The following is a 20135-nucleotide window of genomic DNA, read 5'->3' on the forward strand; positions in this document are numbered from 1 at the left end:
AGGCTTTCCATGATTTTGTTCATATGACAAGCTGTCCAACAGTCTCAGTGTGGGGGCAGAATGAAGTGTGGAAAAAAAAACTACTTGAAGGAAGTATGAGGAATTAAACAGATTTCTACATGTGCTCTGAGACAAAAGCATGGATTTACCTGAACAAATATTTTGTCCAGATGGACTCAAACAGTCACGTATATCTGTAAGAAACTGTTTAAGACAGCAGCAAAAGCAACAGCCAGCTCACAGAGAAATGTATAGCACAGAAGTTACCACAATACCACCAAACTACATGCTCCCATAACACTGAACCAAAAAGGTCATGAGAAAATAGTACAATGGCAGAGACTGAAGGAAAAGAATACAAATGGAAACAACATCCCACTGAATCAGTGATGGAGCCACACACCATTCAAAGCACATCACATGTACAGTATTCATCCAAAATTAGGACACATTTTCCCGTTAAATCTAACGGGTAAGTGTGCCTAAACTTTTGACTGGTATTGTATGAATGAGCCGGGGGTTCAGCAGAGGCAGAAATGGACAAAACACAAGCGGCAGCTCTGACCATTCACCTGCTTTGCTGAAAAGATTTCCAATGAAGTGTAACACCAGAGTGTGGAGACACAAAAGAACGCTCACTTCTTCTATGTATTACATCAGATTAAAGACTTTCAGAGCCAAAGTCAAAGTACGTGTTTGTGATGTTGGATGTGTGAAGAAACAAAGAAGCGATTGGCTTCCTGAATTTGACCACATACATCCACCTATGCTTATTGTATATGCGTATATGTGTGTGCATAAATCCACGCTCTCGCTCCAAAACGTAGGTCTGTTCTTGCTGCTGATGGAGATGAACATGTGTCAAGGTTTATCTTGGCTTTTTCTTGAATCAATAAAACTAAAATGAACATTTCTACAGAAGAAGTTAGAGGTAGCAGACTATCATGTAGGTTTTCTCTCACAGTGCACAACTTCAAGGTGTCAGATGTATTTCGGTGAATAACTCGAGTATCCTCCCATGCAAGTGTACTGGAGCAAGGACAGTGTTCCAATTACATGGCCACATTGAGCTGAAACCATTCAGCTGTGCATGTAACCACTGCTAGACTTAAGACTTCTGGATCAAAGTGGGTTTTTTTTTTTCGAGGCATGGTGAACATCACATCTGATTAGAAGTACTTGGAGGAACCAAGGAACCTGATTGTTTTTAAACCTTATTTCACTAATGTATTATTATCAGATCATTGGTCTTTTCAGCACATATGACAAAATGATACTTAGTCAGCTTTAGAGCAAAATTTTCACTCTGCAGTCAAAAATAATAAAAAGGAACAGTTAAATATGGAAAACCAGCATCTGTACTGCCCGTTTAGTGAGTTTGCTTTTTGTCTTTTAGGCTTCAATAGGTTTGGTATATTGATTGAATGTCACAAATTAAAGGTAAAGCCTTTAGGATAAATAAAATGCAATATATAGACAATGCCATCTTTAAATTGATATCTTCTGTCATTGATCGAATTTAAACATATTTTAACAGAGTAGCTTTAACAACACAGAAAGTAAAACTAGAGGTGGCTTTCTTTTCTATTTACCACTAACATACTTTTATGAACATCCTTCTGTGCAGAATTACAGAGCACCTGCTATCTAATCAAACTTTATCTATAAAGCACTTTTCCTACAATAAAATGGGACACAAAGTGCTTTTCACTTTATAGAAGCACTACCAAGAATAATCCATTCACCCATCTCACACTTAAACGTACACGCACACACCCAACTTCCATTTCCAACACCCATTTTAATCATCACGCATGCACCTAGTTATCTGTTGCTGAGCACAGAGGAGCCTGGTAACACCATCACAGGCCAGACCACAGCAACAAGGGCACCAGCACATGCAGTAAAGATGACGTGAAAGGCATCTCATGAAACCCGGCGCAGAGGGTTCCCTCTGAGGAACACAGAAAATTCACAAAAAAGATAAAATACATAAAGATAATAAAACAGTAAAGACTCGGCATCCCCTGGCATCCCTTCAAACATCACTTTACTTCATGTTTAGACAACTGTTTGCTTCTAAAGCTTGATAAATACAATACAAATACAAATATGTGAAGGGTAAGGACATTATTCTGCTGTTGTTGTAATATATGCACAGTGTGAATCTTTCGAGTTAAACCAATTATCTATGTTTGATCTGTGACCAGAACATGAGCCTGTCTAATCAGCTTTAATCACACTTATTTGCATGAAAATGGATATTGATTAGTGGAAAACCTGCCACGCAGCTTTGAGCTGAAAACATTTCTCATTTACTTCTCATTCTGTTCTCCTACTCCGCATCAGTCCTACCAGCAGGTTTGAAAGGTGATAATATCAAATCTGTACTTACTATCAGACTGTTTTAATATGACACAAGGGGAACATGAGCCCCTGAGGTTCACCTGAAAAACTCAGCACGAGAGCTGAGGTGAGCTGAATGAGAAAGAACATGCTTCCCATGCTCTGGAACGCAGAAATGCAGTGCACATTTCACAGCTCTGCACCACTTCAAAAGCCTCTGTGTGGTCTGCTGTGCTACAAACATAAATATCACAAAAATATTTCTCTGTGGCGACTGAGCCAACAGCAGGTTGGTTGTTTCCTGTCAAACAAGCAACAAAACATGCCAAGCCAATGGCTGAAAATAAACCAAATCTGACTGACAGGTTTCCATTACTGTGGAGTAATTACTCCATCATAAATCTTTTAGAGAGTGGAGTTTATTTACACAAACATGCCAGTTAAAATGTCATTAAATCCCCAGAAAATGCAGATGTAGAAGTGGTACGCACTTTGATTTACCTCCAGCTCTCTTGGCTCGTTTTGGTGTCTCGGTTGGTACTCATTTTTTTTCTGTTGTTTGTTAAAATCCACGGTCTGATTCTAACATGGTCGTTGCACAGTATGCTATGTTTTTTTTTTTTGTTTTTTTTTTAAAACAACCTCAGGTTTTCTTTTTTGTCCACCAAAGCAGTTTGTCCCATTACCTATTTTAGAAATGCCTCCATCTATTTTAAACAGATTGTCATTTGTCCAAGCTAACTTGATAAACTGGTTTCACTGAAAAGGTAATAATATATATTATATTATATTACCAGATACAAGATGCCTACTTGTAGAATGATGTGACAATAGTAACAGCTGTAAAGCACAATAAACATAGCAACAAATGTTCATATAGGGATCCAATAGACTGCAGGAAAAATCTTGGAACTGAAGAAGCCATTTGGGTCCGATGGCACTTGATAACCAAGAAAAAGTCCAGTTTACTCAAGCTCTTTTATTGTAATTGGTTTCTAATAGTCTTTCGCCCAAACGACAACTGGGATCGGCTAGAGCTTCCCTGCACAGACTAAAGGGTTAAGAAAATGAATGAATGGTTTCTAATAATGTGAATGACAGAAAATCTGCAACACTTTCCCATAATGAAAGCAAACTACATGACCAAATAAATATCAATGTATTTAATATTTGTCCATCATCTTGCAGTCCTTGAGGCTTTCCTGCTGATTACTATCCGTGCCATCTTTAGTTTGGAAACAGAAACAATACTATTTTCTTTTGATATTTTCAAGAAACACATGATTTCTGAGATAATTCTATTTAAATTTTGAAGAAGAGTGAGTACAAGAACAGAGTATACACTGAGGCTGTTTCTGTTCACTGAACTTCTAAAGCCTGTTGAACAAATGGAGAAATACCAAGTCGGTTCATTAAGCTCAAAAGCTGAATGCTTTTAGGTCCAGATGTGATTTTTGTAAATGTGTTGCGATTTATTTAAAAAGAGGCAGAAAATAGTAAAGTCCTCCATAATTATCCAGAGTCCTGACCACATCCTGAATTCTCAGCTTTGTTGGACTAAATCTTTAGAATTCAATGAACCCCCCCCAAAAAACAACAAAAACCCATCAGTTTTAAGAAAACTGTAAATCCTGCTTCATTTAATGAAGATATAACAATAAACATAAAAAAACAATAAATGAATAAATAAATAAATAAATAAATAAATAAATAAATGACCTGATTGTTGATCATCATATAAATTTATTTAGTCATACACAAACCTGGCTGCAGCAGGAGGATCATATGCGCATAAATGAAGCTACTCCCTTCAATTATTTTCATTTCTATGTTCCTACAATGACAGGCTGAAGAAGCGGCAATGATCTGCCAATCACAGCTACTGATCAGTTCTAGACCTGAGATTAGCTATAACTGGCATCAGACTGAATCAAATCAATATGTATTTAAATAGCACTTTTGTACTAGAACTTCCCCTCCCTGAGCCGTCACCTTATCGTGGTGGAGGGGTTTGTGCGTCCCGAAGATCCTAGCAGCTATGTTGTCGGGGGCTTTATGCCCCTGGTAGGGTCACCCATGGCAAACAGGTGTCTAGGGGAGGGACCAGACCAAGCACGGCTCATCGACCTCTACGATGACGACCAACCTGGGCATGAATGTTTCCTTGCCTGGACGCGGGTTACCGGGACCCCCCTCTGGAGCCAGGCCTGGAGGTGGGGTACGAGAGCGAGCGTCTGGTGGCCGGGCCTTCGCCCATGGGGCCCGGTCGGGCTCAGCCCGAAAGGGTTACATGGGCCCCACCTCCCGTGGGCTCACCATCTGCGGGAGGAGCCGTAGGGGTCGGGTGCAGTGTGAGCTGGGCGGCAGCAAGGGGCGGGGACCCTGGCGGTCCGATCCCCGGCTGCAGAGGCTGGCTCTAGGGACGTGGAACGTCACCTCTCTGGTGGGGAAGGAGCCTGAGCTTGTGCGCGAGGTTGAGCAGTTCCGGCTAGATATAGTTGGACTCACCTCGATGCATGGCTTGGGCTCTGGAACCAGTACCCTCGAAAGGGGCTGGACTTTCTTCCACTCTGGAGTTGCTCATGGTGGGAGGCGCCGAGCAGGTGTGGGCATTCTCATCAGCCCCCAGCTTGGTGCCTGCACGTTGGGGTTTACCCCGGTGGATGAAAGGGTAGTTTCCCTCTGCCTCCGGGTGGGGGGACGGGTCCTGACTGTTGTCTGTGCTTATGCACCGAACAGCAGTTCAGAGTACCCACCCTTTCTGGAGTCCTTGGAGGGAGTGCTGGAGGGTGCTCCTTCTGGGGACTCCATTGTTCTGCTGGGGGACTTCAATGCTCACGTGGGCAATGACAGTGAGACCTGGAGGGGAGTGATTGGGAGGCATGGTCCCCCCTCTCTGAACCCAAATGGTGTTTTGTTATTGGACTTCTGTGCTCGTCATGGATTGTCCATAACGAACACCATGTTCCAACATAAGAGCGTCCATATGTACACCTGGCATCAGGATTCCCTGGGCCGCAGTTCGATGATCGATTTTGTAGTCGTATCGTCGGACCTGCGGCCACATGCCTTGGACACTCGGGTGAAGAGGGGGGCGGAGCTGTCAACTGATCACCACCTGGTGGTGAGTTGGCTCAGGTGGTGGGGGAGGAGGCCGGTCAGATCTGGCAGACCCAAACGTGTTGTGAGGGTCTGCTGGGAACGTCTGGCTGAGTCCCCCGTCAGAGCGAGCTTCAACTCCCACCTTCAGCAGAGCTTCAACCATGTCCTGAGTGAGGTGGGGGACATTGAGTCCGAATGGGCTGTGTTCCATGCCTCTATTGCTGAGGCGGCCGGCCGGAGCTGTGGCTGTAAGGTCGTTGGTGCCTGTCGTGGTGGTAATCCGAGGACTCGTTGGTGGACACCAACAGTGAGGGATGCCGTCAAGCTGAAGAAGGAGTCCTATCGGGTCTTTTTGGCCTGTGGGACTCTGGAGGCAGCTGATGGGTACCGGCGGGCTAAGCGGCATGCGGCTTTGACTGTTGCCGAGGCAAAAACTCGGGCATGGGAGGAGTTCGGCGAGGCCATGGAGAAAGACTTCCGGACGGCTTCGAGGAGATTCTGGTCCACCATCCGGCGGCTCAGGAGGGGGAAGCAGTGCTCCATCAATACTGTGTACAGTGGAGGTGGGGAGCTGCTGACCTCAACTCAGGACGTAGTGGGTCGGTGGAAGGAATACTTCGAAGACCTCCTCAATCCTACCAACACGTCTTCCGATGAGGAAGCAGAGCTGGCGGACTCAGGGGTGGACTCTCCTATCTCTGGGGCTGAAGTCGCTGAGGTGGTCAAAAAGCTCTTTGGCGGCAAGTCCCCGGGGGTGGATGAGATCCGCCCGGAGTTCCTTAAGGCTCTGGATGCTGTGGGGCTGTCCTGGCTGGCACGCCACTGCAGCATTGCGTGGACATCAGGGGCAGTACCACTGGATTGGCAGACTGGGGTGGTGGTCCCCCTTTTTAAGAAGGGGGACCGGAGGGTGTGTTCCAATTACAGGGGAATCACACTCCTCAGCCTCCCTGGTAAGGTCTATTCAGGGGTCCTGGAGAGGAGGGTCCGCTGGATGGTCGAATCCCAGATTGAGGAGGAGCAGTGTGGTTTTTGTCCTGGTCGCGGAACAGTGGACCAGCTCTATACCCTCTTTGGGGTCCTGGAGGGGGCATGGGAGTTTGTCCAACCAGTCTACATGTGTTTTGTGGACCTGGAGAAGGCGTTCGACCGTGTCCCCCGGGGGCTCCTGTGGGGGGTACTCCGGGAGTATGGGATACCGGACCCCCTTGTAAGGGCTGTCCGGTCCCTGTACGACAGGTGTCAGAGCTTGGTCCGCATTGCCGGTAGTAAGTCGGATTCGTTTCCGGTGAGGGTTGGACTCCGCCAAGGCTGCCCTTTATCACCGATTCTGTTCATAACTTATATGGACAGAATTTCTAGGCGCAGCCGAGGTGTTGAGGGGATCCGACTTGGTGGCCTCAGGATTGGGTCCCTGCTTCTTGCGGATGACGTGGTCCTGTTGGCTTCATCTGGTCGTGATCTCCAGCTCTCGCTTGAGCGATTCGCGGCCGAGTGTGAAGCGACTGGGATGAGAATCAGCACCTCCGAATCTGAGACCATGGTCCTAAGCCGGAATAGGGTGGATTGCCCTCTCCGGGTCGGTAGTGAGGTCCTGCCTCAAGTGGAGGAGTTTAAATATCTCGGGGTCTTGTTCACGAGTGAGGGAAGGATGGAGCGCGAGATCGACAGATGGATCGGTGCGGCGTCTGCAATAATGCGGGCTCTGCGCCGGTCTGTCGTGGTGAAGAAGGAGCTGAGCCAGAAGGCGAAGCTCTCGATTTACCAGTCGATCTACGTTCCTACCCTCACCTATGGTCATGAGCTGTGGGTCGTGACCAAAAGAACGAGATCTCGTATACAGGCGGCTGAAATGGGTTTCCTCCACAGGGTGGCCGGGCTCACCCTTGGAAATAGGGTGAGGAGCTCGGTCATCCGGGAGGGGCTCAGAGTAGAGCCGCTGCTCCTCCGCATCGAGAGGAACCAGTTGAGGTGGCTCGGGCATCTGGTCAGGATGCCTCCTGGATGCGTCCCTGGTGAGGTGTTCCAGGCACGTCCCTCTGGGAGGAGACCCCGGGGAAGACCCAGGACACGCTGGAGGGAGTATATCTCTCGGCTGGCCTGGGAACGCCTCGGGATCCCCCCCGCAGAGTTGGCAAATGTGGCTGGGGAGAGGGAAGTCTGGGCTTCCCTGCTTAGGCTGCTGCCCCCGCGACCCGACCACGGATAAGCGGCAGAAGATGGATGGATGGATGGTACTAGAACTTGACTGTGTTTATCTCTCAAAAACTGATATCAGAGAAGCAATCTCTGCAATAGTGTATGATTCACCTGAACCCTTCTCAGAGAGGCCTGATTCAGTGCTGAACACTAAAAAAAAATCATTGTACTTGATAACTTAAATATTGATTTTATTTCTATACTAAATTCAACTAGCTTTTTACAAAATGTCAACAGATCTACACAGTCTCATCTTCATACTCTTTATATTTCTATGACAGTTTTTCCTTATAATTTAGTCAGATAATTTCTTAATAGCTTTTGACTTTACTTTGTCTGTCTACACAATGGTGAAAGAGAAATGTGTTTATATAGAGCTGCTGAGCCATATATTCCTTGAACTCTCAGCTGTGATGACTTCATGAGTGTTACATCCTCTGGAAGGGGTGCAACAACCGCAGACTGAGAGCTAATGGTATTTATTCACAAGGCATCGCATGTGGAAATGCTATGGAGCCTGTGGGGAAGGAAGGGACATTTAGTTGTTCCCAATTAATAAAAACAATATAACAAAGAATGCCAAATTTAGGACCTACTCTGAAAACCAAAATGAAACAAAACAAACTCTTTACAAACTTGTATAATCAACAGAACTTAACCAGAACATATACAGTGGGTGGCAATAACCTCTGGGCCCAGTGTGTCACATTTCACTACATGCAGGAAATGTAAAGGGTGCCCCAAACTTAGTCGACATCCTCCCACCATATACCTGTTCCAAACCCACAAGAAAAAAAAAGAGCAGAAAAATGAGAGAAAGCGTGTCAGCTTCCAGGTGTGCTGCCTCTAAAAGGTGACCTCCAGGGGTGATTGGAGCATTCAAGATGGAAGCAGCCAATGAAAAACCAGGATTGGACACAGCTCCAGTTTGGTCACCAGGCAACACCTGAAGAGATAAGACAGATGAAAGCTGAAAGTTCTGCATGTAACGATGAGTTTCTTCATGTGTTTCAAACAACTGCATGTTTTCATTGTTATAGAAAAATGGTTGTTGACCCTACCAGGTAAACTGATGTATGGTATCCTGTCTAGTGTTCCAGAAACCAGCTGTGCAGGTTTTCTCCAGAGACAGAACCTCTTTGAGAGAAAAAAACAAGGAACATTAGCAGAGCTCCCATAAATCATATGCATTTCAAGGAGGAAAACCTCTGTTTCTCCTCAAGTGGTGCATTTAGCTCAGCTTAGTCAACATGCTATGTGGTTTATTGATCCCATTGAGTTTTGCAGGAGAAATATTCCATCTTTCCATTCGTCTATTGACAGAAAAAGGACAGGCTCCAAAGAGAACAGCAAGGTATGAAGACAATGGTCTGTGGCAGATTCAATTGAAAGTCCCAGTTCGCTGAAGTGCAGAGGCAGCACTGTTCACTGTAGCTTCAGGTACCGATGTCTGCCTCTGATTGTTCAGTCAAATATCTTAGAGAGATTAAAGCAGATTAACACAGGCAAGGATGGTTTCCCTCTTGATCTGAGCTGAGGGCACACATCAGCTCAAGTCATCAAAGAGCCCCCTGAAACCAGAAAAAAAATCTGTCCCCAGTAAGAGGTAAATTAAATCATTATTCCATCTTTAAAAACTATATTCCATAACCTTTTGTTGAGCCATTATGTCGGTGCTAAAGCAAATATTATGTGGTCAGATTTAAATGAGTGCTCAGCCTTGACACACACACACTCACACACCCACACACACACATACAGAATGAAACAGATGAGTGACAGCTGGGGTGAAAGAACTGCTCGGCAGCTACTGCCTAAGTTCCAGGGAATTGAAACCAGAATTCACAACAAGCACCTTTGCACAGATGAAAAATCCAGTTCATTCAGTTTTCATGACCAAAAATACTGGAAGCCTACTGGATAGAAAAGTCTGATTCATTCAAACATGGGTTCAGCATAAACTATGAAATATCCCCATGACTGAAGGACACATCTTTTCCGCCCCTTCACCAACAAGCCATTACTTCTCGTCTTACTTGACTGTCCCATGGAGCTTTTTGCAATGTTACAAACTACTTTTTAAGCGTCCAGATAAGTAAAAAAAAAAAAAAACAGCAACAACACATAAATGTAAAATTATGCAGTCTTGTTTTATGCTTAATTTGTTGTTGCTATGTCATTTGAGGTTTGTGCTCTCCGAGTGCCATGCTAAAACCTAAGGTAATACTAGAAAAGCCCTCGGAGAGAACAAACCTCCACCAAGGGCCAATGGCCCTACCTCACAGTGTTAAAGAATCCTTTTCCTGGATCCAAACGGTGATACGTATGACCACCCAAAATAAATCAGTTCTCCCTTTTCACATTTCCAACAACTTATGAAAATTTGATGAAAATCCATCCATAACTTTTTTTTTTTTTTTGTCTTGTCCAGCATTTAAGCAAGCAGACTGATGTTCTGGATGCTGTGTTCTGCTGAGCAAATTTATTTTGCCAAGGGGAACTTTTGTAGATGTAATGATCCCCTTGTATTTCTTGATTCTTATTTTATTTTTCAATTTGTTTTGGATAATAGCTTGTATTACAGAGTTTATGCTGCTGGACCCGACCGGAAAGGACAGGAAAGGGGCAGAAAGAGAACAGAAAAGAGAACATAAAAAAACAAAAAAAAAACAAAAGAAAGAGATCAATGCATACATGTATATGCACATACATACCCACCTACATATATATGTATATACACTCGCACATACATTATATATATACATATATACATACATACATACATATACACATACATACACATGCATACACACACATGTACACATACATGCATACATAAAGATAGATATACATACATACATATACACATACATACACACACATATATATATATATACATATATACACATATACATACTCACATACATACACATACATATACACATACACATACACACACATACACATACATATACATACATACACATACACTCACACATATGCATACATATATACATATCCATACACATACATACATACACATACACATACACATAAGTACACACACATACCCACCCACACACATAAATATATACACCCACACAAGCCAACTCTAGATTCGTGGAGAACAAAACCGTTGACAATCATGAGGACCAGAAACTAGCAAGTTAAGTCAAAAAGACAGAAAGAGAGCTACCTGCTGTTAGTGAATAAACTTGCTGGATGACTCAGTGACTGTGACACATGCAGAACATTCATGCAGAACATTCAGAGTGGAACGTGTTTAGAGAAGAGTGATCATGCCAATGTGACCCCGCCCGCCTACAGCTAGAGGAAGGCCAGGAGAACCCAGAGGCCTGGGTAACCGACAGTCACCCCCAAGTACAGATCCCAACCCCCCCACTCCAGAGCCAGCCATGCATCTGCCCAGGAGGTGGCGAAGGAGGTGCCCAACCAGAGCCCCCCGCAGTCAGGGGGAACAGGCCCCAGCAGGCCCAGGCCGGCAAGGGCCGATCCCGCCGGGCACCGGCCACCTAGGGCAGACAGAGCGCAGGCCCCAGGGCCCCAAGAGCCCGTGAGCAGCCCCCCGCCCCCGCAGGCAGAGGGCACAGCCCACACCGACGGAGGACCAGGACCCCCAGACCGCCACCCAGCGGCAGCCAGGTCGCACCCCAGCGCACCAGCTGCGCCCCGGGTACAGGACACCACCCCCCCACCACCAAACCACACACACATATACATGCATACCCCCCCCCCCCCCAACACGCACTCCCCTCACACATATACATGCATACCCCCCCCCCCCCCCCCCCAAACACGCACTCCCCTCTCAACCCCCATCCACACAACCCTCTGCACTCCATGCACATCATCCATCACATACACAACCCCACCCCACCTCTACTCACTCACCCATACCAAATCACACGAACCCCAATCGCCCCAGCCCCCACACACGCTCACCCCCCCCCACACACACGCTCACACCCCGCCACCCCATCCCTCTACTTCTACCCAACCACACATGCCCCACCAAACACCCCTCCACCACCCATAGCCCCCCTCCAAACTTCACCCTCACTCACACATCCCATTCCGCATATACACCCCCCCTACACACACACACACACACACACACACACACACACACACACACACACACACACACACACATACCCTCACTCCTCCAACACAGGCACACCCCAATACAACCCACGCGCCAACATACCCCTCCACACACACATCTACTCATCCTCACACATCCCTATCCCCTACCCACCTATATCCCCAACCCTAATCCCCCCCCCCAGCCATCCCACCATCCATCTGTAACCCCATACACCCACTCCCACACATCCTCACCTCACCCCTCCATCATGTCCCATGTGAGATGCCTCAGAGGGGGCAGAGGACAGGATGGCCCCGATCAGGGCCCCCATAATTACCGCCCACCACTCCCAGCGTCCCCCCCACCACCCCACAGATGCAGCCGACCCAGCACCCCCCCCAGGGCCGGCGACAACCCTCCTACAGCCAGGCCAGCCCAGACTTAGGCCTAATGGACGGCACTCTTCCCCCACCCGTACCCCCCCCCCCCAGTAAAGCCCCGAGAGCAGGGGCATGAGAAGACCCTATCGTCCCTGCCTCCCCCCCCGCTTATGACTGATTGTGAAGTATGTATTAGTTGCAATTAAAATTGAGGGAAGTGCCACGCGATGTTGGGAGAGGGACCACCTAAGCAGCCCCGCCCACCATACACCGCATGCTCTTCCCCCTAATCATGTGAGTCGTCAGTGTTTTGGTGTTTGGTGTCTAAGTGTAATTAAAACTGGGAGGTGAGCCGAGGCTGGGTGCAGCGATCAAGACCACCTTGATGGCCTTTCTCACCACCCAGCGCCACGTGCACACCTCCCAATACCCTGCCTGTGTGTGATGGGGAGCGGGGAGGAAGAGGGGTTGAGGGATTTAAGTCTGGAGGAAAGTGAGCTTTCTTCCAGAAGGTGAGCCGCCCGCGGCACTGGGCATGCCCCCTACTCCCAGGGCCCCCCAAGGACCAGGACAAGCCAGGGGCAGCCATCCGCGTAACCAGAGCCTTCGGCGACTCTAACCAGAGAGTCATCACCGACCCAAGAGGGGACCAACCCACCACATGCAGAAGGGGGACATGAGGACAAAGAGGAGGCGGGGCGGCAGAAGGGGAATCCCAGACCGATTGTCCACCGCCCCCTCACTCACAGAGGACACCCCCACCTGGGGACATGAAGTCCCCCCTTGTCCACACATCGGCACTTCACACTGTCTCAGCACACACCTACAGCCACACACACACACACTTCCGGACACATTCAGGTCCACCCAGCCACCCGTTCAGCCCACCCTTAAAACCATCCTCCTGACCCCCACGTCACATCCAAATCTCCCCCACTCCCATCCATCATATCTACACTTATCCACCAACCTACCACACACATGCACCACCCACTCCCCCATACATACACCCCTGCCCCCCCCCCCCCCCCCCCCCACACACACACACAGACAGCACGCCCCCCCCCCCCCCCCCCCCACACACCCGTATACATGCACCACCGCCACTCCCCACATAAACGCATCACCCCACTCCCCTACACACACGGCACTACCCCCCCCACAGACACCACGACACCCCCCCCCACACACGCATCATCACACTTCCCCACCCACACACATCCACATACCTATGTACCGCCACCAGTCCTCAACGCAAACCCAATACACACATCCCTCCATACACACTCACATCCCATCCACACTATCAAACACCCCCCACTCAACAAGTCCCAGGGTCGCAACCAGGCACCACAGCACGTACCTGCCCGCCGCCGCAGCGGCAGGTCCAGGTCAGCCCAGCCCCCCCCCGGCACAAGCCGACCCCCCACCCCCAAGAGACAGGGGACAACCCCGGGCACCGGAGCCCGGGACCCCGCCCAGCCCACCCCACGGCGGCACAGGCGCCCGTTACGGAGTCACGCCCGCCAACCCATCCCCCGCCAGCGACCTTGCCCCGCCGCTGCGCGGCAACTCCAGCCGCTGGCCCATCCAGGTCCACAGTAGGGCTAGAAACCTAGCCACTCCAGCAATGGAGCAGTCAAAATCCCCCCCCAGGAGCCCACCACAGACCCACAGCCCCCAGAGAACCCCAACCGGCCACCAACCCCGAGCGCAATAAGGTCACATTCTCCCCCCATACTAAGTGATGGAGCTGATCACAGGGGACCAGAGGGAATAAAGTTCAGCTGACTGATCTCTTGAGGAGGCAGACATCATCTCGACACTGATGTGATCTAATAAGAGATTTCTGAACTGCTGGATACACAGACTTTGTTTGCTTTTCCAGTTTAGAAGGATAGTTTTCTTTGCGATACATAAACTGGTGAGGATTAAGTTTGCAGAATTAAATTCTATGTTAATTTCACCCAAGTAACCCAGTAGGCCCAGTTTGGGGTTTGTAGGGATGTTACATTTGAAGCAATTTGACAGATCTTTACATACCTGAAACCAGAATTCCTGGACAGGTGGGCAAGACCACAAAGCATGGTAGTAGCTGTCAATTGTGTTGCCAGTGCAGTGTGGACAGATGTTTGATTGTGACAGACCCATCCTGAACATCCTGTGTCCTGTATAATGAGTTCTATGCAGAATTTTAAATTGTATTAGTTGCATGTTTGAATTCTTAGTCATTGTAAATGTATTTGAACAGATTTGTGACCATTCATTTTGGTCAAAGTTACTGGATAAGTCTGCTTCCCATTTAGAAGTTGGGAGACATATGGAATCGTCTAGCTTTGATAGTAATCTATATATTTTGGATAACAGTTTCGGGGCATTGAGATTTAAGAATTCTGCAGCCCTGATAGGTAGCTGCAAGTTTAATTGATCAGGGGTGTATTTCTTACCTATAATAGATTTAGGTTGGTGGTATTATAAGAATTTTGTGCTGCTGATTTCATATCGTGAAGTAATTGTATCAAAAGGGAGAAAGTTCCCATTTTCTATTAAATGTTCTGTTTTATTCCTTTATTCTTCCACTGAGGGAAGTTTATCATTTTCCGGTTTTGCTGGATGTCGGGATTGTTCCAAATAGGTGTAAGTTTGCATGGAATAAGCAAGGATTTGGTTAGTTTAAGAAATTCCCACCAGGCCATTAGTGAGGAGCTGATATTAATGCTTTTAAAGCATTTTTGGCGTTTGACAGCTGTGCTGATAAATGGCAGGTCTGAAATTGCCATATCCTCACACATAGCTTCTTCTATATTAAGCCATGGTTCATCTAGATAGCTAGGTTTAAGCCATTTAGAGATGTATTGTAGTCTATTGCTTATAAAGTAATTTTGGAAATTAGGCAAGTCTAAGCCACCGCTATCTTTAGTCTTCTGGAGTGTTTTTAGACTAATCCGTGGTGGTTTGTCTTTCCAGAGAAATCTAGTAACATTAGAGTCCAGCGATTTAAACCAGGTGGAGGGAGGTTTAATGGGGATCATTGAAAACAGATAATTGATTTTAGGTAGAATCATCATTTTTATAGTTGCAACTCTTCCCATTAGTGATATGGGTAAAGATTTCCACCGTGTGAGATCGTCCTCAATTGTTTTTAGTAGAGGGACATAATTTAGCTTTATAAGGTCTGACAGTCTGGGTGAGATGTTTATTCCCAAGTATCTAATATCTCCTGACTGTAAAGCAGTGTCAGGAGTATTATGGAAGGAACAGTTGATGGGTAGAACGGTGGTTTTAGACCAATTAATGGAATATTCAGAAATTGATGAGAATTTATTGATGAGTGCGATTGTCTGACAGATGGATGATTGTGAATTTTGAAGGAAAAGTAATACATCATCAGCATAAAGACTGGTCTTATGCTCCATATTTCTACAGTTAATGCCTTTAATGTCTTTGTTTTGTCTAATGCTAGCTGCTAAGGGTTCAATAAAGATTGCAAAAAGTGAGGGGGAGAGTGGACAGCCTTGTCTGGTGCCTCTCTGCAATCTGAAGCTGTGAGAAGTTTGATCATTTGTCCTGACACATGCATTTGGATTGCTATACAGTATCTTTATCCAGTCGATAAACGATGAGCCAAACCCGAATTTTCTTAATGTTGCAAATAAGAATTTCCAGTTCACCCTGTCAAATGCTTTTTCAGCATCTAGAGAGATTATTGTAGTTTCCAGGTTATGTATGGTGGCATAATCAATTAGATTTATTAGTCTGCGCGTATTAGTGGTGGAATGTCGTCCCTTGATAAATCCTGTTTGATCAGGATGTATGATAAGTGGAGTTATTTTTTCTAGTCTTGTAGCAAGCACTTTACTGATTATTTTAAGATCTACGTTCATTAGTGATATTGGACGATAACTAGATGGGAGTTTGGGGTCTTTTCCTGGTTTTAGTATTACTGTAATACTAGCCAAATTCATGTTTTGAGATATTCGACCTTTTTCCTTAATTTCTGAAACCATTTTATAAAAAGTGGGTGCTAGTATAGACCAAAATTCTTTATAATATTCAACTGGAAAACCGTCTGGTCCTGGAGCTTTATTGCTGGGCATGTGTTTTAAAGCTTCATGTAGTTCCCCTACTGAAATGGGTGCGTCCAAAACCATTTCCTGATCCTGTTGTAACTTTGGAAGATTGAGGTAGCTGAGAAATTCCTCAATGCTGTTGTCTGATGGATCTGTTTCTGAGGAATATAATGTTTTATAGAAATCCCTAAATGTGTCATTTATTCCATCAAGATCATGGAGGATATTTCCTCTTGAATCTTTAACAGAGGAGATGGTTGTTTTCTCCTTGTTTGCTTTTAATTGATTTGCGAGAAATCTTCCAGATTTGTTGCTATGTTCAAAATTCTCTAAGCGAAGTCTTTGTAGCAAAAACTGGGTTTTTTGGTTAATTATTTCATTCAGCTCTAGTTTAGCCTTTCTTATGTGATTCAGCACTTGCTCTTCTGGAGAAGCCTTGTAGGCATCTTCTAGTGATTTTATTTTAAGCTCTAGTTCAGATATTTTTGAACTCTCCTTCTTTTTCTTGTGATGAAAATGAAATTATTTTCCCTCTCATTACTGCTTTTCCTGCCTCCCAAAGAACACATGCTGATGTTCCTGGTATGTCATTGTTTTCTATATACAAAGACCACTCCCGTTTGAAGTAACTGATAAAATCAGGATCTTTAAGTAATGATGTATTAAGTCTCCATTTGCTATAAGATGGTTTAGTTTTCTTATTCATTAGGGTGAATGATACTGGTGCGTGATCACTGATAGTGATGGAATGGATTTTAGTTTCTGAGATACTGTTCATCATAGAGCTGTTAGTGAGGAAGTAGTCTATTCTGGAGTATGAGTGGTGGACAGATGAAAAGTGAGTGTACTCTCTAGCAGTGAGGTGTTGTGAGCGCCAGACATCACAAAGACCAAAATCCTCCATATATTGTTTAACAACTCTTGCTGACTGCCAGACCCTATGTTTCCCTGCTCCGCCCCCCATCCATAACTTTTTAAGTTATTAAAGGATTCTTTAACATTTTGAGACAGGGTCATTGGCCCTTGGTGGAGGTTTGCGCTCTCCGAGTGCTTTTCTAGTTTCTAAAGTAACTTAGAGGCTTTTCTTTGTGTTCCTGATAAAAAGTCCCGTAAGTGGGGATGTAACTTTTTTGGCTTCCTACCTCATAATGTCAGATAGTAATATTTTAATACATACATCACACTGTTGTGTTTTCATTTCCCACCCTTACCCTCCGTCATAATTCCTGGCCCCCTAGTTTGGGAACCGCTGCATTGGGCTTTACGAAAAAGTGAGGCTGGCTGCTGCTGAAAGGCAAAACTGACTGCAGAATTTGGGACAGAAATCACATCCACGTTCACTTTGAGGCGACCCGTCTTCACATATTCAATTCATCTCAATCTAATCTCTTTATTCAGCTAGATACTATTCAGAAATTATATGCAGTACAATGACCAAAAACTCATATTGGGAAGAAATTATATGCTTGAAAGCCTATTATTTCCCTTGACTTAGTTGTTCTTTGCAATAAACAAAGGGATCTGCAAAATGTTGGCAACAATAGCTGTCGCAGATCTATGGAACTAGCGGAAAAACTACTGATGCATCACAATGATGATGATCGCTGACTAGAAAGCAGGAACATAAATGTGAGACAACATATTTCCCAGATGAGCATGTTACTAAATGAAACTTGCAGACAGAACTGCAGTCCCATGCTGCACAGTCACCAGTCAAGTTCTGGTTTGTGAAACTGTGAATCATCCAGTTGCATTATGATGAATCATACCACATCTTGGTTGGAACTCATGGCTGCAAAATTTAGGGTGAGATGAAACAGAAAGCTAGAAAAAGAAACTTTATTTGGACCTAATATATTATCAATTTTACCTTTCTCTTTGAGGAAAAGGCATTATTTTCATCCAGTGAAATTTCTACAGAGACCTGAAAAATACTGGATTTGGATAGCTGATTTTTTAAAGCTGTTTCCAAACTGCAGGAGCGAAGGCTTATATAAATATAAGATCTGTTAATAGCAAGCTTAAGAGGGTCAACTCAACTAAATAAAAAGAAAAGAAAACCACTTTTTTTCCATTTGCCATCGGCATTTACTGGCCATCTGTCTCTGAGATTTAAGCTTCAAATAAAATGCAATGGGCATTATTCCTCCCACCGTGGTTAGTATAATTCTTTTAATAAAGTAGAGCTATTACTGGCAACATATCCAATTTAAAGGGCAAAACAATCAGTCTGTTACAAAGTCAGTGTCACGGGCTCTACGTCTACTCGTTCATTTAGGACTTAAATCTTCGAAAATAGGCCACAAATATGTTCATGTTTTATCTTTTTATTTGTGGAGATAAATTTCAGTTGATTGTCATTTGATCATGACACACAGCTAAGTTTTATCCATCTGGTAACACTGTGACTTTGTTTTATGGCAACTCAGCTAATGATTCATTGAACCATGAACAGATTACTGAATATTGGGCAAAAACCATGAGGCCTAGTGAGCAAAGGGTATTCTCGATTCTGTCCAAGAAAAGTGAAAGAACTTTAGACAGAGAAGCATAAAAAAAAAAAAAACTGAAAAGAAAGAGATGTAGAATGAAAAAAATGTAAAAATGCAAACTCATTACAATTTGACTCAAAATTACTAAAGTAGAGATATGAAAAGGATGTGAAATGATGCAAAAAAAATCAGCAAAGAAGACAACTGAGCACATGTAAACCAGTAAAACTCTCTGCTCTTTCTGTTTGCTTCGTGTATCTAGGTGACTCATGATGTGGTGATGATTAAGCCATTTTTTTCCCTCCTTTTCCCTAATGTTTTCGACAGTATTCTTTTGACTGTTTAATCTATCCCTTGTCCTTTGCAGCTGCTTGTCTTTATGACTTAAGGCAAACAGTTGAAATATTGCCAATATGAAAATATGAGTTAGAAACGGTCAATTGACTTGGCACAAATAAACAAGCCAGTATAATCCTGCCAGAATGTTGCTGTATTGGTTTGGCCACACATGGTTGTAGGCTAATAAACAGATAATGATAATAATAACAGGCATTGAGGTTTATCAGTAAAATAGAAACGCAGAGAAGAAGAAAAAAACCCAACCCAGTAGCACCGACCACATATAAGGAGGAAAATAAGAACAGTTCCTGTGGATTTTTAAAATGGAAATTAAGAACCTCGTAATAAATGATTGAATGGTGTAAGCTGGACTGGGGATGTTCCCACTCTGCAAGAGGAAACTGCTGATTAAACGAGAAGGAAGTTTCTGAAAATCAGAAATGAACCATCAAATGTCTGTGTCCCATTATTTAAAACAAACACAGATGTTTTCTTTATATAACCACTGACCTTTTAGAATCCAAATGAAATGCTAAAATCTGCACTAAAACATTGACAGTGACCCATTTAATAATCCAACTCAAATCAGTCTAAAAATTTTAAATAAATAAGCCATTCATGACATTTATTTGATTTCACACATAATGAACCTAAGATATATATATGTATATATTTTCTTTTGAAAACGTCATGTCATTTGTTGATGGAGATCCACTTCTGTATTCCAGAACTGCAACACATTCCCCCAAAAACGGCCTGTCTCCCATTTGTAACATTTCTATTCATTTCCAAAACACTTAAAAGATGTTCTGGCATTGCAGGGACTAAACCATTAAATCCTTTATTTGCTTTGTCTTCCCATTTTCTCCTGCAAACCTGTGTTAAGGTTTGCAGAAGTGCAGGGCCACCATTAAGGCGTTTTCTATCTCAAAATTCTCCACACATTCTACAGCTGTCATTTCTGCGTAATGTGTGCAGAAAGTGAGTATATGAGCTTTACTTACAGCACTGATACACAAAATCATCATATAGTCTGTCTTTGGACTTGTTGATGATAACAGTCTGGAGATTCCTTTATTTGTTTTTGGTTCAGGGCACA

The sequence above is a fragment of the Telmatherina bonti genome (genome assembly GCF_933228915.1).
Source record: "Telmatherina bonti genome assembly, chromosome: 21".
Lineage (NCBI taxonomy): Eukaryota > Metazoa > Chordata > Actinopteri > Atheriniformes > Telmatherinidae > Telmatherina > Telmatherina bonti.